This window comes from Lolium rigidum, chromosome 6, assembly GCF_022539505.1.
Source record: "Lolium rigidum isolate FL_2022 chromosome 6, APGP_CSIRO_Lrig_0.1, whole genome shotgun sequence".
NCBI lineage: Eukaryota > Viridiplantae > Streptophyta > Magnoliopsida > Poales > Poaceae > Lolium > Lolium rigidum.
Genome location: NC_061513.1, coordinates 325,999,985 through 326,011,683, shown reverse-complemented (window position 1 = coordinate 326,011,683; position 11,699 = coordinate 325,999,985).

Sequence of the window (11,699 nt, the reverse complement as noted above, 5' to 3'; positions counted from 1 at the left end):
CAATTCTTCTTGCATAGCAATTACCCAATCCGGATCAACCAAGGCTTCATGTACCTTGAGTGGTTCAAAACTAGACACAAAAGCATGGTGTTGACAATAAGTGATAAGTAATGCATGGTGTCTACGAGTTACCACTCCCCTTGAGATGCTACCAAGGACATGATCTACTTTCATGTCACTTGCCCTTGTAGCGGCCTTGATCTTCCGAATGGTTCCTTCATGATCAATGAATTCATCTCTTGCTAGTGCTTGATCATGAGGGACCACTTGAGCTTGATCATGAGTTGAGGATGTTTCTTGATCATCATCATGGTCTTGCTCCGTGGAATGAGTACTTTCTTCTTGTTCTTCGGAATGTGACTCATTTTGAGTGGAGGATGGTTCTTGAGTTGCACTTGATGGTTCGACTTGAGTTGAGCTAGGCTCTACTTGAGCCGTCCTTGATACTTCTATTCCATCATCTTGATCATCACTATGAATTTCCATGGGCCGAATGTGTCCAATGCCCATATGCTTGATGGCACTAGATGGATCATCATCATTACCAGCAACACATGGAACAAATTGCTCCACTTGGGAGCCATTATCCTCCAAGAACACCACGTCACAAGATACTTCAATAGTCCCAGTGGACCGGTTGTAGTATCTATAGGCGTGAGAGTTCTCCGCATATCCAACAAATATGCCCTCTATGGTTCTAGTTTCAAATTTACCGAGCTTTCCTTTGTTGTTCTTAACAAGGTATTTGCATCCAAAGACACGAATGTACATGACATTAGGCTTGTTACCGGTAAGAAGCTCGTATGGAGTTTTGTTGTGGAGGGACGGAGGAAGAGCCGGTTGGAGTAGTGGATGGCCGTAGAGATGGCTTCTCCCCAAAAGTTGTGGGGTGAGTTGAATTCACTCAACATGGTTCTTGCCATCTCAATGATAGTCCGGTTCTTCCTTTCAACAACACCATTTTGTTGAGGGGTGTATGGCGCCGAAAACTCATGCTTGATGCCCTCATCATCAACAAACTCTTGCATGGTGTAGTTCTTGAACTCGGTGCCATTGTCGGTCCTTATCGCCTTGATCTCACATTCATACATACGTCGAGCTTTCTTGGCGAAGACAACGAATTCCCGATGGGTCTCGTCCTTAGACTTAAGGAGAAAGACCCAAGAGTATCTTGAGTAGTCATCAACAATGACGAGTCCATACTTGCTCCCACCAAGAGTATCATAATGTGATGGCCCAAAGAGATCCAAATGAAGGAGCTCCAAAGGCCTAGATGTGGTGACGATACTCTTGATAGGATGACTCTTCTTGAGTTGCTTTCCGGCTACACATGCACTGCAAACACGATCTTTCTCAAAAGAAATGTCTGTTAGTCCCACAATGTGTTCACCCTTTAGGAGTTGTTTGAGATTCCTCATGTTGACATGACCAAGGCGGCGATGCCACAACCAACCTTCGTCATGCTTGGTCGCCATTAGACATGTGGAGTGAGAGGAGCTCTCTTTCGAGAGGTCAACCACGTAAAGGTTGTTCTCCACATATCCAACGAGGACCAATTTGAGATTGTCACTCCTAAAGACTTTCACACAATAATTAGTAAAATATGAATTGTAACCGGCATCGGCAAGATGATATATAGAAAGTAAGTTATAGCCAAGGGATTCAACAAGCATAACCGTCTCAAGGCACAAGTCCTTAGAGATTGCTACCTTGCCATACCCAAGTACCTTTCCCTTTGAGTTATCACCAAAGGTAATGCTTGACTTCTTGTTGATATCTTCAATGAATTGATCAAGCACACCTCTTCCTCCGGTCATATGATTGGTGCATCCACTATCAAACACCCATTTTGGACCACCGGAGGAATACCCCTACAAAATCAAGTAGAGGATTTAGGAACCCATCGATTAATGGGTTCCTTTGCAATGGCAACAATATCTTTTGGTACCCAAATTGAGTACTCTCTATAAGCATAGCCATTAGGAGGGCCAACATAGTTAGCATAGACATCACCATAATAATCAACAAATAATGCATAGTGATCGTTTGGCCCCGTGCGGTCACCACTAGTGGCTTTGCCCTTTGAGGCTTTGCCATTATTAGTGACCTTCTTGTTCTTATCTTGAGCGGGTTTCTCCTTGTTGTAGTTCTTCTTCTTGTGAGACTTGGGAACATATCCAAGTCCAAACTTTTGATTGTTTGACCTTTGCTTACTCAAGAGGTCATCCAATCCCATCTTGTTCTTGGCGGTGGTGAACTTTGCAAGTTCCTTTGTTAACCTAACATTTTCCTCAAGAATAGATGCATGCTCACAAGAGGATTCATTAGGATGATAGTCGAGACCATATTTAGTCACCAAGGATTCAAGATATGCATTGGTCTCAACATGCAAAGAGAGTTCCTCTTGTAAACGAACATGTTCCTCAACAAGCTTAGCATGCTCACTAGTAAAAGATGTAGGGGAACTAGCATGCTTTTCAACAACAATGAGATCCTTCATTGATTCAAGTGCTTTTGTGTAGGTTTCTTGGAGTAGGTCATGGTTCTCTCCAAGTTTCTTGAGCTCATCCTTTACAAGCTTGTTAGCTCTTTCAAGGTGGTCAAGATCCCTAGTGAGAGAAGCATGAGCAACTTCAAGTTCCTCCTTTGAGGTATGGAGCACTTGAGTCAAAGATTGAGCCCTATCAATAGTTTCTAGGTCCTTAACTTTATCAAGTTCATAAGTTTCAATTTGTTGCTTAAGACCTTGAGATATGCACCTTTCGGTTTTTAGCTCTTGTCTTAGGAGATTGAATCTCCGTTCCTTTTCATTTAAATGATATTCTAATTCCTCAATGGACTCATCCTTCTCCTTGAGTGAGTCCATCAAGAAATCAAACTTGACAAGAGCTTCACCACGAAGGGTGCATCTAACATCGTAGAGTTCCTTAAGCACAATTAATTCTTCTTAATTTTCGTTTTCATCATCAAGGACACTAGATAGGGAAGGTGGAGGTTCCATTACCTTGGTTTCCCTTGCCATAAGACAAGAGCCAACGATTGTAGAGGAGGAAGAGTCATCGGAGTCATCATCTTGAGTTATTCTTGCCATGAAGGAAGAACCAACATCATTCTCCGTGGAGTAGTCATATGTGAAGAGTGACCCGGGCTTGGAGAAAGCCAAGCCGGCCACCCCGGCCTCCTTCTCCTCATCTTCATCTTCATCATCGGACAAGTACTCGGCCCCAACAAAGGATCTTCCCTTGTTCTTCTTGAATCGATCGTTGATTGGGTTTGGCTTCAATCTTGGCTTGACCCCTTTGATGAATCTTGGCTTGTCTACCCTTCTCATAAGGGCACTCATTTGCAAAGTGGCTATCTTCATCACAATTGTAGCAAGTTCTCTTCTTCTTCTTGTCATTGAGGAGCATTGGGAACTTTGCCTTGTATTTCTTGGCAAAGAAAGCAAAGTCGGTAGCAATGTCACTAGTTGAAGTCATCTCTTCTTCTTCTTCAAATTCATAGTCTTCATTGCTTCCATGATCGGCCCTAGCTTTGAGAGCAAGGTTGTGTGGCGCTTCATGGTTGTGTGAGGCTTCATCAACACGGTTCATTGCCATGAGCCTCTTTCCCGCTTTGGCCATGTTTTCATTGGCGGCCACATAGGAGACGAGATCATCGGAGTTGAGATCGGCACTCTTGGTCATGATTTGCAAGTTGAGTGCAAGGTTGGTGTCTTGTTGCTTGACGGCAATCATAGCAATGACCTTGGAGTTTATGAATGCTTCATTCATCTCGAAGCCATCATTGTACTTCTCAACACCAAGTCCCTTGACTCTTACTCTAAGAGCACCAAGCCTAGCGTAGGCATCGGACACGGATTCTCCATCTCGAATCATGAACTCGGTGAGCCTCTTGCTTTGCGGTCTCATAAAGAGCCGATTGGATCAAATCGGTTCCCTCTTGGAGTACTACGATCCGATCCCACAACTCTTTAGCGGAGTCGATGTCATTGACTTGATCAAGAAGCTTGCGGTTGATGCCACTTCTAATCTTGTCACGTGCGGAGGCATTGAGTTGACGGTTGTAGAATTCGGTGGAGGTCAACCGAATGGGATCTTGTGGTTCCCGGTATCCATGAACAATGATCTCCCACAACTCCACACCTGCAGTTCGCGAATATGAGATTCCATAGAAGATTTCCAAAAAGGAAAGTGAGTTCCATCAAAATGGGGAACATTCCCACTATGGTTGATATGAGGCATGGGTGAAGTGTTTTTGGGATAGTCATGATTAACTTCATGGAAATTCCCTAGAGAGGCCGAGGCCGTACTAGGAGGAGGTCCACTAGTTAATTTCTTAAGCATGGAAGACATTTCTGTCATTTGGTTTTATAGCTCATCCTCCTTTTTCTTCTTCTCGGCATCATATGCCAAGAATCTAGATTTCATCTCTTTAACCGAAAGGTTAGAGTCGTCATCTAGACCCTCGAAGAGTTTATCCATCTCACACTTAAGGCGGTGAAGCCCTTAATAAGAGTCCTTGCTCTGATACCAATTGGAAGTATAGAGATGGTAAACCTAGAGGGGGGGGGGGTGAATAGGCTTCTACAAGTTTTAATTCTTTCTTTGCAATATTAGGCTTTGCGGAATATAAAGGTGAGCCTAATGCAAACTAGGTGAAGCAACCTATATGAGGATACAACTAACTCGAGCACGAAGGCTCTCACGAGCGATTAAATCACAAGTAAGGAGTTCGGTTAGAGATAACCGATAGCACGCGAAGACGAGGATGTATTCCCGTGTTCCCTTGCTTTGCAACAAGGTACGTTACGTTTGGAGGGGTGGAGGTCCCACGAAGGATTCCCCACGCCACGAAGGCTCACCCTATTCTCCGGAGCCTATCCCACGAAGGAATAGCTCACTCACTTGTGGTAGACTTTGAGGCAGCCTCCAAACCTTCACAATCTTGCCCGGAGCAAATCCACGGCCGGATGCTTCCGACTCCTCTTGCCCACCTAGGGTTTCCAAGGAACCCTAGGAAGCAAGCTTCTCGATGAATACAAGGGGGAATGAGATTTGGCTTGGTAGAACAGTAGATCGGGTCCTCCTCTAGCGATTCCCCGGAGGGATTTGAGTTTGGGTGGAGGAGGAGGTAGATCTGAGGCTTTTGGTGTTTCTAGCAATGGAGTAAGAGAGAGAGAGCTCAAGAACAGCTTGTAGTGTAGTGCCTAACTGTTCGTGAGGTAGGAGAAGGCCTATTTATAGTGTTCTTCGAAATATGGTCGTTGGTCACTTGCCACCTCAGCTTTTTCCTCGAGAAACCCGGTTGACCGGGCCACAAACCGGACAGCCCGGTGGTGAGGCCGGTCAGACCGGATCAGTGACCGGACGCCCTTTGCTGGTCCTGGAGCTCCTCCGGTCGGGGGGGCGGTTGGCGCCCGGTTGGCGACCGGTCGACCGGGCCGTGCGCCGGACTCGCCGGTCTGTAGGCCGGTTGACCGGTTGGCAACCGGATTTGTTGTGTTCTGGTGAAGAACCCGGTTGGCGGCCGGTCGACCGGGTCGTGCGCCGGACTTCCCCGGTTGGCGACCGATTGACCGAGCTGTGCGCCGGACGAGCCGGTTGCTCGGCCCGGTTGGACCGGGCTGCGATCGGATTTCTGCCGTAGACCCCTTTTTGATTGTTGTTGAAGTGGGGGTCTCCTTTAGCCTTCTTGTTCCTTTGATACACCATTTATGCCTCATTGCCTAATACCTGAGATTATCCTTATAAACATATTAGGCCAAATACTCTAGCACGGTGTCATTGTTACCAAAATAATGGATAAGGGTAAAATACCCTTACACCTTGTGCATGTGATCATGCTCACATGTGATCTTCCAAGATCAAGTCTTTCTCAAATTTTCCTCCTCCATATCTATTTCTTCTTTTCTCAATTTTCAAATCTAAAAACTCTCAAAGAAGGAGGACCATTGACTCATCACCTTGTTACCTAGAGTGTCCTGGATCACCTCTATGAGGCTACTCAAATAAATTGCAAAATTTTGAAATAGGGGAGAATGGCCATGTCGGCCATGATCCTTCCCTCTCCCTTGATCACTTCCTTCACACCTCCTCCACACCATCACACACACACACGACCAGAGAGAGCTCAGCACCTGTTTTGCATCCTCCCTGGACCCACACCCGACCTCCCTCTCTCTCCTTCTTCTCTTGGTCACCACCTCGGGAACCACCATGAGATCATGAAGATCTCTCTCCCTCCTCCATCCTTGGCCGTTTTTGGGTGTCCTGCTCGACCACCAGCAACCCCTCTCCCTCCCAGACAACCTCACGCACGCTCCCTCTCCTTAACCCGCGTGGCAACCCCCAATGGTCGTGGAGCACGTCTGCCGGCCACGACCACGTCGCCCACCTCACCTCCCTTCTTTGGTAGACCTAGCCTTGTCAAATGGACGCGCACGACACGACCACGCCTCGGAGACATGCCCGCGGCCCCCGCCCTTGACCCACCGACGCTGCACGGCGACGCCCATCTGCCATGTCTTTTCGTCGAGCGCCTGGCAGGCCGCCCGCCCCGTCGCGTCCTTCCTCTCTGTCTCGCTGTGCGACGCGCACTAGCCTCCAAGCCGCGGCACCGCCTCGCAGACCCGCAGCAGCACCGCCTAGCTCAGCCAATCCCTCGCTGCCGCCCTTCTTTCCCGTCGGTGCACGGACCTGGTGCACGGTGCATCGGCCGGCCCCCTTTAAATAGGGCACAACCCCTCCGTTCTTCGTTCCTCTTCGCCACAACCTCCCCAGAACACCACTTCCTCATCTCCTTGAGCGGAGAGGAGCTCTGCTCCTCCCTGCTGTCCGCGAGCGTGCTCGACGTCGGCGAGCCGGTGAAGGTTGCCGACGCGGAAACCCCGCCGTTTCTTCCCTTATCCCTGCTCCCTGGATGCTCCCGTACCTCCTTGATCTAATGCACACTCCCGTTTCTTCCAGGGACCCCTGTAGACACCGCCGTGACGTGCAGCAGGTTCGGCGCCGTCGACGTCAACCACTCCGACCAGCGCTGTTTTCGTCGCCGCCACCACCGTTCGGTAGCCCGTGCTCCGCCGCATCCAACGCGCCCCACCTCGCCGTCGACAGAGCCCCGAGGTGTGCACGCCGTGCCCCGCCACTTCCCTATGCGCAGCTAGGGTTAGCTGCGTGGACGCCGCGTTGCGTTGGAGACGACGGTGCATGCACAGTTGGATTAAATCCAACGGATGCATGCGCAAGCCGCCGGGTCCCGCCCGCCAGCGTGGCTGCCAGCTCCTCCCTCCGTTCAAAATCCCTCACGTTGGCGCCGGAATCCGTGGTGTTGCGCCGCACTACACTCCTCCACCAATAACCTTCACGTGGCCTTCATCTCCTACTGGTTCGATAACCTTGGTTTCTTACTGAGGGAAAACTTGCTGCTGTACGCATCACACCTTCCTCTTGGGGTTCCCAGCGGGCGTGTGCTTCACGCGTCATCAGACGTCAGCCGAGCAGCTCGAGCGGTGTCGCAAGGGCCTGTGCTTCAACTGCGACGAGCCGCACGCGCCGGGTCATACGTGCGCCCGCATGTTCTACTTGGAGACCGTCAACGACGCGGAGATGGAGGCCCTCACCGCGGGGCTCGATGCCACCACACTCTCCGAGGCCGGCGTCACGACCTACGGGGCAGTCGATGCGACCGCCTTCGTCGTCTCCCTTCATGCCATGGCGGGTGTAAGGGTATTTTACCCTTATCCATTATTTTGGTAACAATGACACCGTTGCTAGAGTATTTGGTCTAATACATGTCTATGAGATTATTCCCAGGTATTAGCCATATAGGCATAATGCTGTATCAATGGAACAAGAAGGTAAAGGGAGACCCCCCCACTTCGACAAAAATGAAGAAGGACTGCTCAGCACCTGGCCGGTCACAGGCTCGGTCAGACCGGCCGTGGCACCGGCTGGCCCGGCGCCGACCGGCCCCTGGACCGGTGCACACCGGGCACAATCCAGGGGACTTTTCCCCTTCGCCCGGTGCCTGCTCGGCTGGCCGCCTGGTTTGGACCGGCCTCGCCCGATCTCACGCTCGGTCGGACCAGGTTGTGGACCGGCTGTCCCGACGCGGACCGGCTTCTGCTCCGGTGGCAACTGGGGGCCATGTACTGCGCGACAAGATCGGCCCCGGTCACGGCCCAGCGCCAGGTCCGGTCTGGACCGGATGGTCCGGCCTGTGGCCCGGTTGGACCGGCCCCTGCGCCGGGTGGCCCGGCCCTAGGCCCGGTTGACCGGGTTCCTCGAAGAAATGCTGAGGTGGACAAGTTGCAACGGCCAGATTTCAAGTGACACTATAAATACCCCTTCTCCTACCTCTGAACAGTTAGGCACTACATTACAAACTGTTCTTGAGCTCTCTCTCTCTCTCATACTCCATTGATAGAAACACCAAAAGCCTCCGATCTTCCTCCTCCTCCACCCAAACTCGAATCCCTCCGGGGAAAGATAGAGGAAGCCCTGATCTATAGTTCTACCGAGCCAAATCTTGTTCTCCCTTGTATTCATCAAGATACTTGCTCTCTAGGGTTCCTTGGAAACCCTAGGTGGGCAAAAGAGGTCCGGAAGCATCCGGGCTGTGGATTTGCTCCTGACAATATTGTGAAAGTTTGGAGGCTACCTCAAAGTCTACCACACGTGAGTGAGCTATTCCTTCGTGGGATAGGCTCCGGAGAACAGGGTGAGCCTTCGTGGCGTTGGGGAATCCTTCGTGGGACCTCCACCCCTCCAAACGCGACGTACCTTCTTGCAAAGGAAGGGAACACGGGAATAAACCCTCGTATCCGCGTGCTATCAGTTATCCCTAACTGAACTCTTTACTTGTGTTATATTTGCTTGTGATAGCCTTCGTGCTCGAGTTACTTGTATCATCATATAGGGTGCCTCACCTAGTTTGCATTAGACTCACCTTTATATTCTGCAACGCCTAATATTGCAAAGAAAGGATTAAAATTTGTAGAAACCTATTCACCCCTCTAGGTTTACCATCTCTGAACTTTCAATTGGTATCAGAGTCTGGACTCTTTTTAAGGGCTTCACAGCCTTAAGAGTGAGATGGATAAACTATTCGAGGGTCTGGATGAAGATTCTAACCTTTCGGTTAAGGAGATGAAATCCAGATTCTTAGCATATGAGGTTGAGAAAAAGAAAAAGGAGGATGAAGTCCAAAGCCAAATGGCACAAATGAGTGCCATGCTTAAGAACCTCGCGAGTGGGACTTCTAGTGGGACTTCGATCCCTCCGGAAGGTTTCCATGAAGTCAATCATGACTATCCCAAAAACACTTCACCAATGCCTCATATAAAACATAGTGGGAATGTTCACCATTTTGATGGAACTCACTTTTCTTTTTAGAAATCCTCTATGGAGTCTCACATTCGCAGCTGCAGTGTGGAGATGTGGGAGATCATCGTGAATGGTTTTCGGAAGCCACAAGATCCCATTAGGCTAACCTCCACTGAGTTCTACAACCGCCAACTCAATGCCTCTGCACGTGACAAGATTAGAAGTGGCACCAACCGCAAACCCAATCAATAAACGATACAAGAAGAACAAGGGAAGAGCCTTTGTTGGGGCTGAGTACACTTCCGATGAAGAGGAAGAAGATGAGGAGAAGGAGGTCGGAGTGGCTGGTTTGGCTTTCTCCAAACCCGGGTCACTCTTCACATATGACTACTCCAAGGATTACTCCACAGAGTTCTCAACTCCGAATGGTATTGGTTCTTCCTTCATGGCAAGAACAACTCATGATGATGACTCCGATGACTCTCCCTCCTCTACAATCGTCGGCTCTTGTATATGGAAACTCCGATCAACGTCCTCCATCCTAATGGACAACACTATTACGAGGATGAATAATTTCTAATGCCGTAAATTGTATATGGAAACTTATTTGAAGTTGTATATGTCCACCCGAGATTGAATATTATATATTCCTCTTGAATTCTTCTTGTTTGAAATTTCAAACTTGTTTGAAATTGTATATTCATATGCATCAACGTGTAACATGTATATACTAGCGTAGAATATGTGTACTGCAACTTATTTGAAATTAAAATAAAACACAAAATAAAATATAAAAGAAATGAAAACACAACAAAATAAAACCAGATTTAGAGGTTTAAACCCTAAACCTGCAGAGACCTTTAGTCCCGGTTGGTCACACCAACCGGAACTAAAAGTACTCCACCCCGACGCACGTCTGCAGCCCACATGGATGGGCTTTTAGTCCCGGTTTGTAAGCAACCGGGACTAAAGGGGGGCCTTTAGTCGCGCATATTTAATCCGGGTTGCGAATCCGGGACTAAAGCCCGTTACGAACCAGGACGGAAGCCCCCTTTTCTACTAGTGATACCAAACCTATACCATATTAAAATATAGTTTATGGTGAATCTGATGGTATTGATTTGAGATTCTAAATGTTGATTTTTTTATATAAATTTGGTCAAAGTTTACCTGACTCTGCTCTCGAAACTTGACCTCCTCGATTCAATTGTGGGAGAAAAAAAAAGGTTACGAGCGGCAGAGCATGCACAAGTCTATCAACCTCAACTTAGCCACGCTTATGAAAAAAACGTCCACTAACTAAAGAGAACCATGTCTGAAGTAGAAAGAACCAATTACAAGTGTTCATAGTGGTCTAATAAAATAAACCCTGACCATGAAGGTTCCTAGTTTTGACATTTCACTGTGATTACGATTCATTTGATAACCTTATTAGCTCGTGAGTTTGGGAGATCACATGATTCGTTGGGAAAAGGAATAATAGTTACTTTTTTTTTCTCTATAACAAGATTCCTAGTTTCCTACTGGGATTCTTCGGGATATTTGAACTAACGGAGTTTTTTCGATAAGGGTATCATTGATAGAATTATTAATGGAGCGCATCTTGTTAGTTTTTGTATAGGAGAAGAAATTAAATACGTAGGAGGAGGGAATTTATCTTTTTAATTAATAATTTTCATTTTATTTGAAACTGTGTAATGATTATTTGGATTTGATACAGCTCGTGTGCAAGCATTTTACGATTAAGAATCAATTTCTTCTTGTACAGACTGTGTATTAATTTACTATAACTAGCAAATACTTTATATCCATATTAGTGCGTTTATCTGAGTGATCCACAAACGACGAAAATATCTCTTTTACCTACCTCTATCTCGATAAGCGAAAGCAAAAGCTCCGTTTGCCTGTTGAGTAATCATTCCATTAAGTCTTAAATGAGCTCCTCTAAAGTTTCAAGTAAATGAACACAGTTTTGTTCGTCGTCTCCAGGCTATTTTATCATCTAACAAAATCATAGGCACTATATTTTGGTATAAAGGGAGTACTTGTTTGCAAGAAAGAAGTGTGATGATTTTAGTTCGGTAAATTAATAGAAATAGGGTAGAAACGGATAGATTGTAGTACCTTCGTTTTCTTACATAAACAATCAGGTTTACGCTCCAAAAGGTTCTGGCACGTGAGTTCCAGTGACCTCTCTCCATATTAAAAGTTTATGAAAAAAACTCGCAGTGGGTTCCTATTTACGAGCGACCATAGCTGATATCGTTGCTTCGCGTATTTTTTTTCACGTCGCGCGTCCTCTCCTTCGCCTCCCATCCCTCTACCGCTGCCAAATCGTTGGCCATCGTCGATGCAATACGTCGACTGCGTTGG